This window comes from Mchenga conophoros, linkage group LG5, assembly GCF_057382185.1.
Source record: "Mchenga conophoros isolate Kocher_MC1m ecotype Shallow Benthic linkage group LG5, M_conophoros_male_GT1.1, whole genome shotgun sequence".
NCBI lineage: Eukaryota > Metazoa > Chordata > Actinopteri > Cichliformes > Cichlidae > Mchenga > Mchenga conophoros.
In genome coordinates this window covers 19,795,083-19,817,069 of record NC_140530.1, presented here as the reverse complement: position 1 = coordinate 19,817,069, position 21,987 = coordinate 19,795,083, and the positions used below count along the sequence as shown (strand labels likewise).

The 21,987-nt window shown below is 39.7% G+C and overlaps 1 protein-coding gene across 1 annotated transcript in view; it reads right to left on the bottom strand.

Annotated features, from left to right (window-relative positions):
* The window catches only part of tex264a (testis expressed 264, ER-phagy receptor a), a 79,039-nt gene that overhangs the window by 43,476 nt on the left and 13,576 nt on the right, over positions 1-21,987 (bottom strand). The window lies entirely within an intron of this gene.

Genomic DNA, 21,987 nt, shown 5'->3' with positions numbered 1-21,987 from the left:
CTCCACCACTGGTTTCTTCCTAACGACCGGTGGTTGCTGACAGTCTCTAGGCCTCTGTGACTGAGTTCTAGTATGACTAAAGTATATGAGCTGGAAAGATATTCTGGACTTTAATGGAAACTAATATAATGTTACTGATATCACATGTTAAAAATGTAACTTTTTAATAGAAATAATTACCTCCACACAGGTAAAAACACTTTATTTTTAAATTAAAAGTAAAGCCAAATACATTGACACTGGACTTCAAGCAGATATAAATATAACAACATTCACCAGAAAATAAACATTAACTGTCAGCTGAGATAGAAGAAGTAGCTGCCAAGTGTCATAGTGATTTAAAATGATGTCACAGCTATCACAGGCAACACGTCCTTGACCTGTGACATTAAACCTACTATAGTAGTCTATAATCCCCATGTCAGAATGGAGTTAAGATCGACTGGTTGGAACAATTGAAATCATGTGTAAATGTGACTGCCTGTGGATCAGATGTCATTAATTAATAATTAATAATCAGGTATAAATATGGCCTGGAATGAAGGAATTTAGTTTAGAAGAGAAATCTTATCAGCCTTATGAGCAGGAAAACAAATGCAGCAATCAATTAAAGAGCACATAGTCATGTGTATATTGTTTTCACCTGAGAAAACACAAACCTGCCTCTCAGTCAGCAGAATATCATTCACCAGCCCTGACATATTTTGAAGCTCGTCTGTATGTCATCCACTTCATTTCAGATCTGCCTTGCTGTCATCCTCTGTGATCTGCAGCACAGCTGACTGGTGTCCTGCTGTTAAGCGTGTCTACTCCTCCAAGCTTGAAGTCAGTAGGCGAGGTGCATGCCATGAGCCATACATATAAGAAGCCATAGATTTACACATAGGAGACCAGAGGGGAGGAGGTTTCAAGCAGCCTAGTGGTCTTCAGAGTAATATGTAATCTTCACTCCTTTGCTCGTGCAGTACTCATCACTGCACTCGGGCGCATCCCATCACCTTCTGCCATCCTGCTCAGTAAACCGCTCAGTGCCATGAAGATGTTTATGGTATTTCACACCCTGCCCTGCGCCGCCTCATTCCTCTGAGCGACAGCTTCCTGAATGGCATTAATAAATTGAGCTGCACTGTTAGGCGTCTCCACTTCGGTTCACAGGGGAACAAGCACTCATTTGGCAGTTATAAGAGATCCAGGTCAAAAGGCTAGGTTTGTCTGTACCATTTTATCAAATAAAAAAAGTAAAATGTCCACTGTGTGGCACAAACTTGTACACTACATTAATTTCTCATTACCCTGCTGTAGTAACAGTTCACAGAACTGTGCTTTTAAGATACCGCCAGGATATAATCACCTGTTTGTGTACAGCAATGTTCAATAAATGTATTCACTCACACATACTTTGATACTTTTTGATCGTCCATGTCCCTAAAATCTAACTACAGGTAAACATCTTTAAACCCACATCTTTAAACATCTTTAAACCCACCTTTGTTACTAATTGGGGCAGGGATAGCTCAGTAGGTAAAGTGGTCGCCCCATGATCGGAAGGTCGGCGGTTCGAACGGCTACCCTGAGGTACCCCTGAGCAAGGTACCGTCCCTACACACTGCTCCCCGGGCGCCTGCTTAGTGGGCTGCCCACTGCTTCACTGAGTGAATGGGTCAAATGCAGAGAAAAACAAGTAATTTCCCCATGGGGATCAATAAAGTATCCATTATTATTATTATTATTATTATCATCATAGGTACGCCTGTCTGTGAAATATAATTTTTAATCATTTGTTTCTCAGTGGACTCACAGGCCTGTTTGACTCAACCTCACACTTTGACATGATTTCTGTGTAATATTAACCTTTCCTTGTGCTGCTACTGTTTGCAGCCTCTGTGGGAAAACAGCAAAATTAGAGTGGTAAGACTGGCTGATACAGAGACAGACACGGTGGTTTTAGAGGTGAGTTGTGCAAAGGGATGTGCCTTAGAATACTGATCCATAGCCTGCAGCTTGTTGAATCTGCCCCTGAGATAAAAATCCCTTCCTTCCCTTCCCACAGCAAAATGATTTAACATCTGCGCCAGGGAAGGGTGCTACTTTAAGCAATATAGATAAGTGTTTATCTTCAATTTGGCACATAATATTAATATATTAATTGGATGTTATCCCTGGGCTAATTTCTGTTGCATGGCTCACTTGATTTATTTTGAGTCATCACTTTAGTCATATTAGTTATTTATCCAAACGAATCGTACCTCTGTGAACAGTCAATAAACAGGGAAAGGGCAAAAAATACACAAACCACTTAAGTAAGTGTAATTTAGCTCATTTTGCACACACTTCAGAAACAATACCTGATGGTGATTTTGAATGAGAAAATCAAAATGAACAAAAAATATAACAAGATGGGGAAAAATGCAAGCTTTCTTATAATTTTCTTTTAGTAGTCTTTAAGAATATTTCTCCAGGTGTCTTGAAAGATATTCAAAGCTCTTCTTTGGATGTTCTCTCTCAATATGAGTTCACACAGCTTCACTAATGCTGAGGTCCGGGCTCTGGGAGGCCAATCCATGACTGATATTGTTCCACTGAGTGTATTTTTATCCAAGTATTGCATTGGCAGTGTGTTTGGGAGCATTGTCATGCTGAGCCATTGCCAATCAGATGTTTTCTATGACACTGCATTGTGGATCAAAATCTGCATTAAAAATTCCAAAGACTTTGACGAGATCTCCAACGCCACTGACTGAAATGCAGCGCCAAACCATGACAGTCTCCACCGTGTGTCACAGATGGCTGTAGGCACTCACTGTCGTACCTGATCTCCTTTGTACATACTGACGATGAATTTGTATTCATCACTCCATCAGACCTGTTGCCAGTGATTTCCGCCCCAGTTCTTGTGTAATTTGCTATACCTCAGCCTTTTCTCCCTCTTTCCCCTCTTAAGAATTGCTTCTTAACAGCCACATTTCCAGGCCATTGTTGGAACTACTGACGAGATGGATGCATTTCTCAGGTCAAGCCTTTGTTGGATTTTTTCCTATTTGTTAAGGACACAACTTTTAGATACTGCTCATTTGCTGTAGATAGTTTTTTCAGCTTCTTCTGTTTTCCCTAAATTGTCCAGTTTCCTTGAAAATTTCAAAGCACACACTTCACAGTTTTGGCTCTCTGGGAGTCACCTTGTTGCTGCAAAAGTACAATTTTAGGCATGTCAATCTGTGTTATCGTTGGCATTTATTTAGATCAAACTAAAAAAAACCTTTATTATGTGTTTTCCTGACAAGCTACTAGTAAAAAAGTGCCTAAAGATACAATTTAAAATTGGCTTTTTGTTAAGTTGTCTGTTAACAACATGGGGCAAGATACTAACCCCATGTTTGCCTACTGGTGGTGGTCAGAGGGCCCGGTGGCGCCAGTGTCCGGCAGCCTCGCCTCTGTCAGTGCGCCCCAGGGCAGCTGTGGCTACAACGTAGCTTACCATTGCCAGTGTGTGAATGTGTGTGTGAATGGGTGAATGACTGAATGTAGTGTAAAGCGCTTTGGGGTCCTTAGGGACTGAGTAAAGCGCTAAACAAATGCAGGCCATTTATGTGTGTCTAGGCTAGGAAAAAAAGTAGAAAATTAATGAAAACACAGTCAATGTCAGCCAATTACAGGGAAACCCAGGTTCTTGTAAGTAAATCATGAATAAATGAGGGGCGCAATAAGAAAGAAAAAAAATACTTATTTACATGTTTGTGTAACAGAATACAGAAGTAGTTTATGTAACACTTAATACTAGTTACTGTACCACTCACTATGTGTCACATTTAACAGACATCTGAAAATTACCTTTAATATGTTTTTAAGACAAAAGAAAAGTGGTGCATAGGTAACTGCCTGAATCACTAACCATTTAATGCATGACAAGGTAAAAATGGCTCAAAATAGAATATTTAGCAAATGCGGGAAAATTGGTTTTGTAAAAAAAAAGGTTAACAAGCTACGAGCACTTGAATGTGTCAGCAAAAAACAGAAATAATAACCCTGAATTGCTTAAATTGGTATTTACTTTTGTGCTGCTGTGCTCTGGAAGAGGATGCTAATGTTGGTTTATTTAGCCCTGATTTATTTGACTGTCACTCAGAGTCAATGTCAGTCTATAATTCTTTAGCTGTTCAAAATAAAAACTATTTCATCAAGCGAGTGCTGTCAAAATATGTGTAAAACAACAGCATAAAAGCCATTTATCCTTAAGTGTTGTTAAATATTCCTGCTGAGCACATTTAATAGAATTCTCTCCCATTTGCTGAAAGAAACCACGGCAGGCACTGCACGCACTAATGAGAGACTGGATTAATTACACTTGTAATATTATTTGTTAATAAAACAAAACTGAATTTGATTCTGTACATGGGGGAATTAGACATCTTCCAAATCTGATTCATTTATCAAGGGTGGTCAGCTTTTTTTTCTGGTAGGAAAGGTCAACTGCTGATTTAAAATGACCACCTGAGACTATATATTAACTTACAGAGGGATGTGTCACTATTAAAGCTGTATTGCTAAAGCTGTATGAATAAAAATGTATCACAAAAAATGCCACATTGTTTGATAGACCCTCTGAAGCCCTTGTGCCCGAGACCTGTTCTCCAGCTGGACAATACTGCTGACCACAACATGCCTGGGCTTTGATAGTGGAGCTGTTGCAGTGAAAGGTGACAGATGAACCACAGCTTTCATTGTCCACTCAGGAACAAAGGCCTTCTTTGCCAGTTCTAACATATTTTTAAAAGGCACTGTGCATCAATATGGACACTTTATATAGCACTAAATAGCATAACTATCTCTCATTTCTTGTTGATAATAAGCAAAAACAATATATAGTCCTCCCGATCCTATATTGATACTTTCAAATACTGCTGATAATAAGCTCTGTCTTAATGTTTGATTTTACATTTGTTCTGCAGTTATTCATCGTGTTTGTTTGAGCTGAAAGAGCTAAACAGAACCAAGTATATCACTTTTCGATCAATTTTACACCCCACACATTTTTTTTTACTATATCCCATTTGCTGCCTGTGTGGATGCTCTTAAAGATCCACGAAGGCTAAGGAAATACATAAACCATGATGGAAGCTGCTGCTTTGTCTGAATAGGGGATCTATAGGCAAAGCCGTTTTGAGAGCTGTCTGTGTGATGCCTGTGGGCCTGGGTCTCAGGCATGCTAATGTGGCATTTGGGTTCATGAGTGAATGTGACAGGAGATGATGGGAGTGGGCAGAGGACAGGCAGAACCCCTATTATCACTATGATAAGCAGCTCTTCCTTTCTCTTAATTTCATAGGAGGTCAATCCGAATGCAGACTATTAGTCCGCTCATGCCTAACTTATTTAGTGTAAGTAGTCCCTGATGTAGAATGGATACATGGAAGCAGAAGATTCAAAGTATGCAAATTTTTAAGGCATCCTGTTTTGTTTTTAAAGAACATTTCAATTTCTTCAAGTGCAAAAAACAAAAAAAACAAAAGCACAGGTGTGATATGAGACTTACTGAGAAATGTGCTGCATACTAATGTAATAATGTGCTATACAGACGTAGTAATACACCAAAAACTACGCCCCACGAACACTAACATACAGTTTATGGTCATGAGTAAAATGTTAGTGGCATGCTAGAAATGTCTGTGCCTGTTTGTCTGGCTTCAATCACTCTGATATTAAGACACTGACACGCGATGCTTTATGCAAATGCTGTTCCAACATGTTGAGTTACAATATGCAAATAAGTTCTCAAGCTACACAGATGGGCATTCAACGATACATTGAGATCCAAACTACTTTTTTTTTAATGGGACACAAGACATGCCGTTTAGAGAAGATAATTATCTATCAAAAATGTACTTTTGCAAACCATTATACTAATATTCTGGTTTAATAATGGTCAAATGTTGAGCTTATAACTAGAGGATGTTGCTTTCATTGCTGTTCAGTCAACTGAGTTCAAATTAATGAAAACTGCTCCCACTGCTCTACTGGAATTAAGCTCTCTAATGTTTCCTGAGAGTGTATAGACTGGGAAGGCTAAATGGAGAATGTCTGAACCTGTGTCATTCTCTAACTTCTATTGATCACAAGCCAGTGTGTGATCCCCAGCCTTCTAACTTTCCTCCAACACCCAATTCCTGCTTAGCCTATTGGCACATTAATCCTAATCTGCAATAGCTGCCGTAATGCCGATTGCATTAGCTACTGAGCGATCAAATTAGGCGCCAGCGCACTCGACCGCCTCCTCTATCATTGGCACTTTCCGATGGAGACAACTACACGCTTACATTCAATTTGCTGCCCTAATCTAATCGAGCAGCTCGCACGCAGCACTCCGGCCTGCTTCATTTCTTGCACAATTGGTGACACGGAAAACATGATTTCTACAGCTGGACAATGACACACGCAAGCATCCACAGGCACGCATTCGCCCACATACACTGACATAAATTCATGCGAGCATATGTATAACCCGTTTCCCAACATTCGAATCCAGATATCCTCGTGGATGCTTCACTGCATCTACAAACAAATTTGATGCAAGCCCTTCCCAGGAGCTTGCTGCCTCCTTGTTAGAGGTCGGTGGAGATGTAGCGCTGTGAGTTGGTGTTCACACTTTCTCTTAATCATCGCAAATAATCTCCAAAGCATGCTTTAAGCAGCCTCATAGGTAGGTGACAAGAGGAGCGCCACAGTCAGACACGTCACTGTCACAAGAAAGTGAAAACAGTACTGCTGACTTTATTTAAATAAGCTCCGCTTCACATTTTAGACACAGCAGCGTTATTTCAGTTGGAAAGCATAAAAGGTATCTGGTGAATGCAAAGGCTTTAAAATGCATATGAATGTATGTTAGTGTATATATTATTATTTAGCAATTAATCCGCATGCTTTATGCTGCTGTTTTGTTTTTTACCAGTTTCACAGAAAATATCCTAAAAACATAAAATATCCTTAATAAAATTCCAAGATCAGATTAAGACAAGCTTTTGTTTTCACACATCAAAAAGTTTCCTTTCTAGTGCAATTAAAAAGACAAAGCCCACTGTAGTAAACTAACAGGCATTTAAAGCATAAATGAGATTTCCTGCTTAATTTCTTGATATTAAAAGTTTGTGAAACACTTTGTATCTCAACAGTTTGGTCCATACATTCACCCAGATATTCAGTGCTTTCTAATTACGTTCTAATGTTTAAGATTAACACAGATAAGTCTGTGAAAGACAATAAGCTCCGTGACTGCTAGTGACATGTCAGTGCAAAATCTTAATGACTTCAGACTTTGATCATTAAATAAAGAAAGAATTCAACCCCACGGATCTACAACATTCTTCCCACGGGGAGAGAATAAATAAAATCAATATTTGCACCCGTGAAGCATTTCTCCAGGCTCCACACTACAAACCACTGATGTCTCATCTCTTTTAATGAGGGATTGCTCACCAGGCCTCTTTAACACACTGACTGTTCCCACTGCAGCTTCAGGCTGCTGCTAGTTAGAATGTGACGTACAATGCTGTAAGTGTGCCCACCATGAAGCTATGCAAGAAGGGGTTGGCAGCATTACTCTTCAGAACAGTGGTGCTACCAGCCACTTTATTAGGTACAATTTGCTAGCATCACCCCCTTATGCCTTAATTCTTCACAGCACAGATTCAACAAGGTGATTTTCATCCTTGCTGACATGGCAGCATCATGACACAGTTGCCACAGATTAATAAGCTGCACATCATAGATGTTGATCTATAATTTTGTTATTTGGAAGCAGCCATCAGAAGATGGGTGCACTGTGGTCACAAAGGGATGGACGTGGTAAGCAACAATATTCAGGTAGGCTGCAGTGTTTAAAAAAATGCTGAGTTGGTACTAAGGAGCCCAAAGTGTGCCAAGAACATATCCCCCACACCATTACACCACCAGCAGCCTGAACTGATGACACAAGGCAGGATGGATCCATGCTCTCATGATATTTTTGCCAAATTATGATCCTACCATCTGAATTTTGCAGCAGAAACCAAGACTGTTTATACACATGGAGTTAGTACACATATACTAAAGAAGCAAGAAAGAGTCTGGATTTGAACTAGATTATTTTCTAAGGTGTATATTTGAAAGTAATCTCTCTCAATTGGAAGAATGTTTGGTTTCAGTTACTCTTTTGGCAAGCTACAAATGAAATATGTATTTTAGCCCAAGGCATGCTTTAAAAAAAACACATAAGCAAATAGAGTTTTGACCTGAGAGTAGAAATAGTAAAGTGTAAAGGCACTGGTCCCCTGTTACATTTGCACTTTAGTCTCACAGGTCTAGCCTAGCTCTTCTGTTCTTTTATTTTTTTATGCACTACCTTCAGACTATATGGTCAAGATTTTTCTATCTATAAAAAGCTAAATTTGCGCCCAGGAAAATTAATGCAGGGAGACAAAATTTCGTCAACACTTTACAGACTGTTGTGTGATCACACATCCAGTATCAGCTAGTATTTTTATCCTGGATATTAAAAAATGGCAACTACAGATTCATTGTCTCTTGGTTTGCATCATTTAATTTCATCAGCATCGGGATATAAAGATAAGATAATAAAACATTTATTGAAAGCAGAGTTTTAGCTGCACATCCAATGGTGGTAAAATGACATATGGTTACGCTTTTACATATCCAGGCTGCTGATGGGCAATTTTTCCTGCAACTTTTAACCGCAAACAAGCTTTGCATGCTAGCAAACATAGAAATTGGGCAAATGTGGTCAGCATCAGCCCGTGTTTGCATTGCTGCATAAGACGAAATAAGTTTCAGCATCTGTACAAATCTCTTAAAGATTAAAACCAGTAATAACGGGATAACCGTGACCGCTCTGGCTGGGGCCTCTCAGTGTGAAATTTGTAGGTTCGCCTTGAGTCCTCACAGGTTTCCCCTGAGTGCTCGAGTTTCCTCTGAAACTTGCACAAACACATTAAAGTTGGGTGAACTGGAAACTTGTCTGTAGGCATGAATGCAAGTGTAAATGTGTTTGTTTACATCTGTGGTAACTGCGACACTGACTAGTGACCTGGACAGGATGCATCGAGCCTCTCACCTAAGCCGGAGCTTCAGCTTCATTTTTCACAACAGCAATCCCCTGTGCTTATCTTGTCACTTTTACATATCGCCACTTCTTCCCTATGGGAATAAGCCACAAACAGGAAGTGGTGTGTGCAAGTTCACAGAAACACAGACAAAAACACACAGTTTATACACAGAGTACAAGACAGAATGAGAGTCTTAAGTAAATCCTTGCCTAATTAAAAGATGCTGTATTGGACAAACTGGTAACAGATGGCTTCTAAAGAAGGCTCCCGGTGAATTCATTAAGGGCTGAAATTACAAATACACATTGGGATGCCTATCCTCAAGTCATCATAGAAGAATCAAAAGTACTTAGGCCAGTGCTTTTTTTAAAGTCAGGTGTTGTTGCAGCAGGGCAGCTGCTTTGGAAAATAATTTGTGTAAGATGAAACAACAGTTCAAAGACACACAGTGTGTTCACAAAGATCAACACACACCATAAGGAGGCAAAACAGAAACCGAACAAAAATATGTGTCCTTCTACCACAACATCAACTAACTGTCTGTGTGTAAGATTAATCCAGTGCTTAATCTTTATAGATTAGCTTTGAAGTGACTTCTGTTTTTGTAATTGATTTTCTTTCCTTATCACTATCCTTTGCTGTTTTTTATTTCCTCGAGGACTTCTGCGAATCACATTTTTTATAAAAACAGTGACATTTCGTTTTTCATAAAGGCTACATAATTGATCAAAGGTTCAAAAGTAAAATGGACTGTAAGGCCACCTGGGACCAAGAGAAGAAGGACGCAGCAGCAGAAAAGGTGTCTGACAATTACTCTCACATGAGATAACACAGCATCTCTCCATCTCACGGCTTCCTCCTGATAGAGGACAGAATATTTATCCTCCGCTTGCTCGATTTTGATTTCACACTTTCCTGAATTCAAATATAACTTTCTAAGAGCACCTCTTTAAATATGCATAATTATAATACTAGATTAAAACACTAAATGTAAAAAAAAAAGGCCAACTTGGGGGAATTTTAAACTTTTGCAGTCTCACTGTGCATAGTGTGGTCTCTGTCTGACTTGCACCACTGTATATGTTCCAGCTCTGTTTATTAGTGTTGGAGATTTAGCTTCAGAGAGCAATTGAGCCAATATTTTACATATAAAGTGAGAGTTATTTAATATACATATCCACCTCTGATATATTTTTGCTGTAGCCTCAGATAAAGCAGTCCTAAATGTGCCTACAGCAAGACATGTTTGTATCCCCAGGCAATAGCTATGTTTTTTGTAAAGTATGTGCAAGTGTGCCCAGGAGTTCTAAAGATAAAAAGCTTATATGTTAACATTATGCTGATATTTAGCATAATATGCTATGTAACAAGGACATTACTCTAAGGCTAATGAAATTAACCAAGGTTAACTGGAAGCAGCATTGTCAAACTAGGGGTCTGATTCAAAACACTGAGTGTCTATGCACAGTGAGGGAAATGTGCATCTCATTTCTAGCTGTGGTAATGCAGGGTCCTCTTATAGATTTGAATCATCGCCTACATTTTAGGCATCTGCAAAGACCTCATTTACAATCCTGTCTTTAGTCATAAATGCATGTAGACACTCCACTGACACTTCATTATTTGCACATGAAAGTGCTGTTTGCACCACAAGCTGAAACCAAGATACTCCTAAAATAAAGGTTTTATGTTATGATCTCAGCTGTGGAAATTTAGAAAAAGGAAGAAAAAAAGGGAAAAGGGGAGGGGGGGACAATGTAAGTTATTCTCCGACAGTAATTATAGCAAAGCATTTGTCTTCTTTTGCGAGTACTGTGCTTTACAAAAAGAAAACATGGAGACAAAACAAAGGAGACAGAACCACACTATCAGTGTTGCATTTACACAGCGTCTAGCATAGCGTAACCAGAATATTACCACTTTTTCAGCATAAACAGAGCATGTCCCGTCTCCCCTCATAATATTATTTCTTTCCCCTGCTGTTGGTACGGAAATGCCCAAAGGCCATCGCATGTCTGTGCAGCTTCTTTACATAATTCTAGTATCTTATTGCGCATCCAGTAGAAAACAAACGCACAAACACAGAAAGAAATAATTCTGCAGCATAGCAGCAGCTACAAAAATCAAGTGACAGGGGGAAAAAAAAGAACTCAAAATATATTTTAGGAAATGTCAACAGCTGATCTCTTTTGACACTTCTGCTCCTGCTCCTCTCCTGTGTCACAACAGCCAGAGGGTTGTGGATTAACAGCCGTATGTGCCAACCATAGGGATCTTTCTAAGTTATCTGGGATCTGTTTAATATTTGCTCACCCCCAGTGGTAAGGCAGTGTGGCCTTTTCACTGAGGGACAGTCACCACTAATATAGCAGATTGCATTCATGTGGTCCACTGAAGGTCAGAGCTACATATGACATGAAGATTAAGATTTGAAAATCAGTTCTTGGCAAAAATAGAGACCTTTGCTTTGGTTTCAGTGAGTGAGGCCTAATTAAAATACAGTGAGGCATATTTCATTCTCTACTTAATAACAAAACTACATAGGCTGAGTACATTATTCAGAGATGGCATTGGAGTATTTACAAAACGCTGCTCTGTTAACCAGGCACGAGTGATAAAGCAGGGATAAAACAACACACACACACACACACACAAACACAGATACAAACAAGTGTTTGTGTTTTGTTTTGTTTTTTGAATAAAGTGGCTTCTTATGAAAACAAATGAGTATCTGCTCACTTTAACAGCAAACAGAGATTACTGTATTATGTTACAGCCTGAATTTGCAGGAACAAGATGTCTTCTTAAAATATATCAACCAACTGACCGCCCACATTGTTGACACTGACTAGATTTGCATGCTCTATTCAAAATTTGGCTAAAAGAAATGGCATGCTCTTAATTGTACAAAGTGCACTGGACTTAATTAAGTGAACAAACTTGCATGAATATTGGTGTAAATATGAGTACAAGACAAGAAAAGTGGTCCAACTCAGGCTCAGATGCAGAGGTGTAAAGTGCACCTCTTCGGCCCACATTCAACCGAGCAAAAATAAAGTCTTACTGCTAAACTGAAGAAATTAGCGGGTCACTGCTGAAGTATAAGAAAACTGCAAACATACTAGCTGCTTTGTGAATGAAAGCTATATAAACTGTTTAGCAGCCCAAACCAAGCAAACCAAGTAAAAATCTTCAAGTTATTATTAACAAGTATTTCTGACTGAAATCAAATTAACAGTGCAAACACAAAAAATACACAGAAATCATGTGTCTGTGTATTTTTCAAACATCCTGGTATGAAAATGTGTGTCAGTGTTTAAATGTTCTTTACAAAATGACAGATTCTGAGTGAGCCAAAAGTTCCAGCAGAGAATTGTTTCCTAAAGGCCATGAACTTCTGTTTAAAGGCCAAGGTGTCCTCGCCGACTTGGCGAGATGTAATAAGCTGAAACCGAGTCAATAAACCTCACTGGGCTATCTGACGAACAAGTTACTTGACACACACTAATAAGATTTTGTGTGCGAATGTGAATGTGAGGAAGGAAACAGTGCTTCCAAACAGGGATCGTGGCTCATTGTGGGAAATGACCGGACACTGTGTGGCTGCACAAACCTTCTATCTAAAGTAAACTCTCCCGCTGCCTCAGTCTCACATCCAGGCTGCCATTCTCAAAGCAGATGAAAGAGGGCAGGCTCACACATTCAAAGAGACCTTTATTAAAAGGCTAATGAGAGAACAAGCCGTCGTCCCAGACTGAAAATGACTAAATCTGAAGTTTTTGTATAAAGGAAAAAAAACCCTGTCATTACTTAGTGACAACAATAATGCATATATCGACTCAGGTGAAATGTAGTAGGTTAAAAAAAAAAAAAAAAAAGTGTGGCCAACTTACCTCTCACCCAAACAGCAAACCTGTGATTAGTGGAGAAGACAGATAAATGTACAAACTACCCGAGTACACTTACAAGGAAAAAGCCTAATTGGCAGCATGGTGCGTGATGTCCTGCAGGTGCTGCAGAACGAAGAGTATCCAAGAGCCGAGGGGAAGAAGGAATCGATAAGTGCACCACAAACACTTCTGCCTCTTATCACCTTTACTTACTGCATCACTGGGCTGTCGCTAAGAATAGGTTCCTCACGTACCAGGATGATTAAACCCTGGAAATGCTTAAATGTTTACAACGTTTTCTCAAAATGTGCAGACAGATAACAGACGTAAAGGAAATGATTTTACTGAGATCGAGTAGATGGAGACATAGCGTTTTAAAGCATGAGGTTATAGCCAGCATACCAATGTCATATTGTCTTTTAATTGCAATACCTGTAATTTTGTGTAGTTCTGAGCTTCTTCGCCCCTCCTCACCTTGTCAGTCTCTTCTGGAAGCACCGAGATCCAGGAGGAAGCTCAGAGGGGACAGAGCCTTCTCTATTGTTGCTCTTAAATAATGGAATAACTTTGTGCCCTTGCACGTTAGAGAGGCCCCTTCACTGTCCACTTTTAAAACACGTCTTAAAACCCATTTATTCTTTGGCTTTCAACCAAAGAGACTTAATTTTCCTTTTAGTTTTTCTTTTAGTTATTTGACTTTTTAATTGGTTTTATTTATGTCTTATGTATTTTTATTATTTAGTTACAATAAATACCATTTTGTGTCAGCTATGAAGTGCTTTATAAATAAAGTATAGTACGGTATTGTATGTTATGTTATTTATACATGTCTGTGTCCTGAAACATGAAGACCTTTTCTGTCGTTCCTCAATTTTGTGTGTGTGTGTGTGTATGTGTGTGTGTGTGTGTGTGTGTGTGTGTGTGTGTGTGTGTGTGTGTGTGTGTGTGTGTGTGTGTGTGTGTGTGTAATTTTTTCTCCCCTTCCAAGTGAGCGGTAACAAGGATGAGTTACATTTTTAAAGCCTTCTGATACAAATGAGCAAATATGACCTGCACGGCAAATTAGTACAAAAAAGTACATTCCCATTCCCAATCACACTTTGATAATCAGATGCCTAGAAGTTGACATTCAGCCTAGTGAGGCTTAATTGCACAAACCTTAGAAAAATGCAACAATTTTGCTTAGGCGTAAATAGGTTAAGCATTAGCTGTGATTTACCGTAGATGTAAACAAGTGCACGGCTCTGTGTGAAAAACAGAAAATAAGTGAATTACAGAAGTGCTGTTATTCTCTGAAAGCTCGGCAGAGCAAACAAGAAAGCAGGCATTATATGAAATTTTAGGCAGAGCCCAGTGTGTACACTGGGCTTCAGAGCATCATGCCCAGACTTTGTAGGAAAGAAGGGGGGGGGGGGGGGGGGGGCTGATGAAACTGCCATCGGCGTCATTGGAGTCTAAATATAGCTTTGTGCATCTACAGCCAAGTGTTCCCTCTGCAGACTGTCAAATGGCGGACTGAAGGAATAACAGCCATATTAATTGTAAACATATAATATGTAGCCTTGCAGGTCAGGCCTCCACCTCTTGGCTCGATGCTTTCTGTTCTTCCAAGGTTATTATTTCTGAGAGCCCTCAAGAATCGAGAACCTGGTGTTAGCCAATAAAATGTAATGCAGAGAACTGCTGAGGAATGAAAGCCTTAATAATGAAGGAGCTTTATCTTGCTCTCACCACGACCTGCATCTTAAAGCACACAGACACATTCACAGGAAAAGCAGACAGGCATATTCCTCCGCCAACAAGATTTTCACCAAGCTCCCCAGCAATCAGTCACTGAGACAAATGCGTGCTCGCAAACTCACACATTACTTATTGACTCTCACTCTTGCTTTCTGCACTTTGATGGCATCGCTGCCACAACCCCTGTTTTTCTGCACCATCCCACGCAGAAATCGTTGGACAGAGAGCAGTTAAGGGAGTCTACGCCTTGAGCCTCCGAGGCATTAAAGATGTAAAGGGGCTGAAGAGGATCAAAGTAGGGGCGATGCTGCCACGCCTTCTCCCCGCCTCTATTTCCCTTTGGGCTGGTGCAAAGTTCTCAGTGCCAAACAAAAAGAGCAAAGAGAGGTTCACTTTAAAACTGTGTTAAGGCTTGTGATGTCTGGTGATAGTGCAGAAACAAAATATTGCTAATCGATTGCAACAACTGCATTTGTGTGTTTTTAAAAAATATAAAGCCACTATGCCACCATGCACCATGGGCTTTCAGTGTGGAGTTTGCATGTTCTCCCCATGTTTGTGTGGGTTCACTCCGGGTACTCCAGCTTCCTCCCACCGTCCAAAGACATGCAGTTAGTGGGGTTAGGTTAACTGGAAACACTAAATTGCCCATAGGTGTGAGTGTGAATGGTTGTTTCTGTGTATGTATTAGCTCTGCGACAGACTGGGACCTGTCCAGGGTCTACCCTGCGAATGGATGGATGGATAATTATAAATAAAAGTATAAATCTGTCATAGGGAGTGACTCTAGATGGTCATGCCCCACCAATACTGCCACACCCATTTTCCTAACTCAAACTAACACATATATCTTTAATTAGGTAAATCATCTTTACACAGAGACACATATTAGCGCTATTTAAAATAATTAAACTAATCAACCTGATTTGTAAACAATACAGACTCCTGAGTTAATAATCACTGTAGGAATAAGCCCAAAGAAAAAAAATACAATGTGGGATATTTAAAGGACAAATTCCAGTGAAAGGTTTAATGTCAAACTGTGGTTGTAGGTCCCACTTACACCTTACACCCTTGTACACTGTAATATAAGAGGGAAAAAAAACTATAGTCTTTCTAATAAGGGTTTCTCTCAGTGGATCAAACTCTGGTATGTTTTTGGTTGTTTTGTTTTGTTTTTATTTCCTGGCCTGCAGTTTTAAATCGCCATATGCTGAAGAGCTGTTTTTTGATCCCAGATAAATTCATAAAGTGGGTAAAGGTACTTACTTTCATAAGACATCTGTACATTTACCTCACTTGGGTATGTAGGAAAAGTAATTTCAAATTGCCAAACTCCTAATATAGTATTTCTCTGCTCGCTTAATTTTCATGCAGTATGCGCAGTTCCTTTCTTTTCTTATGGCAAATACTCTGTATATAGATACAGACAGACAGACAGACAGACAGATCGATCACACACAAACCAAGGAAAGCATATTAGTATATTGCACTCACTGCATATCACATACTTTACACAGTGACACAAATGGGGAGTGTTGGGCAAAGCAAAAAAAAACAAAACAGCACTAATCAGATATCCTTATATGCAAACAACCAAAGCACCTTTGAAAAGCTATAGTGCCTACATTCCCAGGGGGTCTGGGCTGTATACAATATACTGTAGAACAAAGCAAAAACGAGTAGGTATCTGCATAACAATTCAGCCCTTAAACATGTACCTGAACACAGCTTTCTCATCCAAGTACCGGGAGAAAAAAAGGCTCTACTACAAAGCTTGATATTCAGACAAACTGGGATGGGGGCAGTAAGTGGGAGGATTCCTCTACCTGACTTTGTAGAAAATAACTCACACACAACAACAACAACAACATGAGGCAAAACAGTAATGTAGAAGCAACAGCCACTCATTCTCTAACTGTGTTCAATTCCCATTCACCATCATGCTGCCTGACAGACAGCATGTGGTTTTTCAGCTGCACGCGAGGGGTACATGGCTGGTACAAGGCACAAACACTGACTACAGACAAACAGACAAGAAAGATATGTTAAGAACAGATATCTCTGAGTTTTCTAGAAGCCAAAACAATTCTGACTTTGATGACAGAAAAACCTCAAAGCAAAAGCATACTTCTAAAGCATAAAGTGGTTGCAAAAACAATGGCTGGCTGTGACTGAACAGACACATTTATATTCAACCACAGAACCATCTAACCAGAACGAAGGGCACTTCAGTTGTTTACTCTGTGGATACACCTGAAATCAGCACAGTTCCTCTGGATAACCTCTAATCAAGCCATTGCATGAAATATAGATGTTGTGGACAACCAAAACAAAATTTCTATATTTAATTCAGCAAATAATAAGATCAAAGAGGATGAGGAAGAGTGGCTGGTGAATAAACCATGAGCAGAATGAAGGTGAGGAATCAACACTGTGCGGTGGCAGAGCATGAAGGGTGTCACTAACTTAAAAAGGTGAAAACAGTGAGGATTTTACCAGCGATTAACAGCAACACTTCGGCATCAGTGCAGTGGAAGACACAGTCTGGGCTGCAACTCATTTCATTATTCATAGATCAAGTATTCATACTTAAGAAGACAACACTGCAGAACCTTGGGTGACATTATCAGATGTTTTGTGAACAACAATCTGAGTATCATGATATAGAGAAGCAGCTCATCTCCTTTGAGAAGATTTACATATTGCCTGTAGTTTACATGTTATTTTTAAGGAAGAAAAGATTTTTTAAAAAAGGGATAAATACTTTACATTGCAAATATTTTTATTTTACTTTTACAATTTTAAACTAATGACATCAGTGATGGACTTGGTGTACTTTAAAATTGATCAGGGCGGGAATATTCAGTATTTTTTTTTTTTACTTTCATGACAAATAATGAAGGATGAGGATTTCTCCTAATATACGTTTAATTTAGGTTTCTTAAATTTAGGTTAATTAGTTCATTTAGGTTTTCAAAGGAGCTTGCAAAGAAAAGCGTCTGGACTTCTTTAAGTTGCTTGAAGACGTTTCACCTCGCATCCGAGAAGCTTCTTCAGTTCTAAGGTCAAATGGTGGTGAGTCCCAGATTTAAACCTAGTGGGAGTGACCCCCCACTAGGAAAGAGGAGTGAAAGAAGCCATATATGTCCACTGTGAGCGACCATCTTTGAACAGAGGCGGTGGTTTACGACACCAACTCTCTGCCATCTATAATCCAGTTTTGAGTTCCCTCCCCAGACGCCTTAACGCCCACTCACATCCTGGGCCATCTGACCTCGGGAATTCGCATGATAAGGTGGGGCCAGGTTTCACAATGAACTCACCCGAAACCCTGGCTGATTGGGACCCACACCCAGTTTCACACCTTGGCTCAGGCGATTAGAGGATCATCAGGGGGTCCTTTTGTCCCTCTGTGGGGGGTTACTCCCACTAGGTTTTAAATCTGGGACTCTCCACCATTTGACCTCAGAACTGAAGAAGCTTCTCGGATGAGAGGTGAAACGTCTTCAAGCAACTTAAAGAAGTCCAGACGCTTTTCTTTGCAAGCTCCTTTGACTACGATGACCTGGATGACTGAGAACCTTCACAGACATTTTAAAAGGTTTTAAAATGTGTTTGCATTCATAAACAATAACTGGGATGTGGAACAGGAAGTCCTGAATCAAATATCCGCTACTGACCACTGTCCAGTTAGAAGTTTGCAGACTGCAGTTTTCTGATCCATCAAGCTACAAAGCGTTTATCTTTTTTTAAGATCATATTAGATTGTCTGAACTTGCAATCGGCTTCTTCTTTTAAACATTCCTGGTCAGTTCTGCATTGTGTGGACTTCCACCGTCCACTGCAGAGTGAGTATCTGAAGTCATACAGAAAATGAAGAAATGGGAGCAGGCTTCATATTAGATCGCACTTAGCACGTCTTCACAGCTGCTTCTGGACAGCTCGTGCCCCCGTGACACACAAAGCTGGCCACTCAAGTTATTAGCTTCAACTGTTGCCGACCTGTCATCGCAACAGACCCATACTCCTCAAACTGTGGGCTGTGGGCTTTGATGCACAATTCTAATTCAGGCTGAGCTCAAAACAATATTCCAGTTATTTATCTTTGTGACAGTGCTAAATTGCTTAGACTTTCCTTCCAGGCACTACTGTGAAAACCAAGGAAATTGAGCTTTAATGCTGATAAAGATTTAAGCTTTCCCAGTTCCGCTTACAGTATTTTTGTGGGCAATGATTTGTTAGTCTGCACTGTTTACGATTTCCCCTCTTCTCTATATAAAACATATCTTATCTTTAAATATGATCTAAGTAACCTATGAAGCAAAATTAACCCATAAAAGCCCAGACACACTTTCACTGTCAAGAAAACTATATAATTGCTGAAACAGAAACTTTCTTCAATCTGTAAAAGGACGGCGACACCCATAAAAACGTGGGTTCTTATGGGTTACGATAGACTGCATTCGTATACAGTCACAAACCTCGGATGATACAAATGCAGGATATTTCAGGAGGTTTATAAATATAATTCTTTTAATTGTTGAGGCACCTGCAGGGCATACAACATCATCCTATGACACAGTATAGAGGGAAATGAGGGGAAAGATGCTTTTATGATGTTTAAGCTTGATTCAGATAAATGGATTGGTAAATGGACGGGGGCTATCAGCATCTCATCTTGCTTCTGCTCACGGGGACTATTACCGTTTTTTTTCTGGGGCGAACACCAAAATAACAGCACACTGATTGTTTGCTTTGATTCTGTAGGTCCTGGGCTTGCTCAGTCCTTTAATGTAGCGTGACAGCTACTCCTTTGTCCTCTAATTTTTCCTTTTCTTTCAACACTAGCATTTTTACAACTCAGAGAAGATACCAGTCCTGCTGTCTTACCTGTTCAATCATTGCTTTCATTTGAAGTGATATTAAACATAAATGGCCAAGACCTCAGGCATTAATCTAATATGACAAATTCACTGACATTTTAATTTGCTTTTAATAGTCAAACCAACACATGCTGAAGATATTATAGTTTAAATACTGTTATGCTTTGTGGATAAAAGACAAGTGGCTGACTCGCAGTCAGGAGCACCAGGGAAATTTCACGGTGGCCTAAGGGTTGTTTTATCCTGCCGTGAATGTGAGCAGCAATATTACAAAAGCAGGAATGATCTGCCTGACCTCTCAGAGTCCACACATCAGCTGTAGCTCTCTCGTGTTTTCCTATAGGCTGTATGTTCTCGCTCTTTTCTTCTGCAGCAATAGCACAATAGATGGTCAAGTTAAGAGTGGAGGTGAGAGAAAGAGAAGGAGAATGAATAATCCTCCCAATTGTCTCATTGCCCAGTTCTTGTACAGCTTTTGTATTATTATGGTTACACGCCTTATTTTGAGAGTGAGACAAAGCACATCAACAGCACTGTTCTTTTTAATAATCTACACTACACATCCACTAACACGATTAAAGTGAATTCTTTTAACCAGATAGAGCCAATCTGTTGTGGTGACAGCCCTAAATAACACACAGCCTAAGTGGAATGGAGCCAAATTCCCAGCCTGAGTTATTGTTTCAGTCTGCCCCATGGCTGGACACACAAAGAAAGTGCTGAGGTCCAAAAGGGCAGTTAGGCACTTAACCTGCTCACAGATAGCAGAAGCATTACAAGAAGCCAGTAGGTTTACTAAAATCCCTGAGAAAACACTCTCACGCTCTCCAAACACTCTCAGAAACTGATTGTACGTCACCCGTCTCTGCTCCACAATCCCAACAGTGTCGCTGCTTTGAGTAATTTAAGAAAAAGAGTATATAATTATTATTATACACATGTGAGGATTTCATGGCCCACTTTCTGTTTAGCCATTCTCTCCAGGCTTGTGTTTAGATGCAGTTGGAGAAAAGTTCTTTTAATCATTTATACACAGACTAGCACAAAAATTTAGTAGAAAGAATATGTACGGTTTGTGCAAAACTGTCACACAAGTCTTACGCTCCTTTCAAACTCCCTCAAACTACACATCTACTCCATTAATCATACATGTATGTATACATTTCTAATACATTCACATACCTTCCCCTTAGACCAAGCCACACTAAACCATATTCCATTATTCATGAGCCGTGCTGCAGCTAGTATGCATAGTGCTCTTGTCAGTGGGTGTTATTAGCCCACAGAGGAAGCTCCTAAACCCTGAGTGCAACAACCTGTCGCAGCACTCAGGTCAACTGACGGACTAAGCATTTCTGTCTCGCACACACACACACACACAAGTGTGTGAGTGAAAACGGATCCCAGCATAAAAGACACAGCTGCAAGCTCACAAGAAACGCACACTGACACTAGCTATGATTATATAACTACTACTAGATCTTAACATTTAGGGATGCAGTGGCTTTGACTTTAGACCATTTATTCTGTGTCAGTGCACATATTACAGTTTGTCCTGCCTCTAAAAATCAGGTGTTACAGCTCATAGAGCGCCACATACTTCAAAGATCATAAAGTTAGACTGTGTATTAGTATAATGGCTAAAGTTGGTCCTAGTTATCCCAACCAGAGGCAGCTTCAAACTACATACTTGGAAAATATGACATATTAAAATATATATTTTGTGTCATTTTTAACTCCCCCCCTCATTTTTCTGTCATTACTCTTGCAACCCCTAACACTTAGTTCAGCTGTGCTGTGACAGAGCAGGTAAAAAGAAAGAGCAGGAGACTATACTGCATGCATCAGAGGAGTTAAATGGCAAGACAAAACTACAAATTGATGTAGACATTGTATACAGGCAAATTTTCACATTCCACCTGATATAGTGGACAGCTAAGAAAAAAGAAATCCAATTATTTCAGTACCAATAATTGAAGCATTAAAGAGAAGGCCAGGATGACAGAGAACAATATAAAAAGTGAGAAATAGCTGTGCCTACACGACAGCTTTGATGTGGTGGCTGAGCTGATATAGCCAGTGGACAGTCCTTGCACCCATTTTCCTGAACACAATAACAGATGAAGGACTAAATGCAGTAAGGCACTACTGTGATGGCATAATGGTACCATTTACTTCTACATGCTGATCATTTAATGGCTTTGTGTTGTCAATTGAAAAACTGCAGTTTACAGATAAAGCATAAAAGGTTCACAGAATTAGAGCCAAACCACTGAATTTCTGCACTCAAATGTGAGGCCTCTTACACTAAATCAGCTTTTTTGTGAACTAGTTTTCTGTCACACATTGTCACGAATTTGAGAAAGGTGGTTTGTTCCA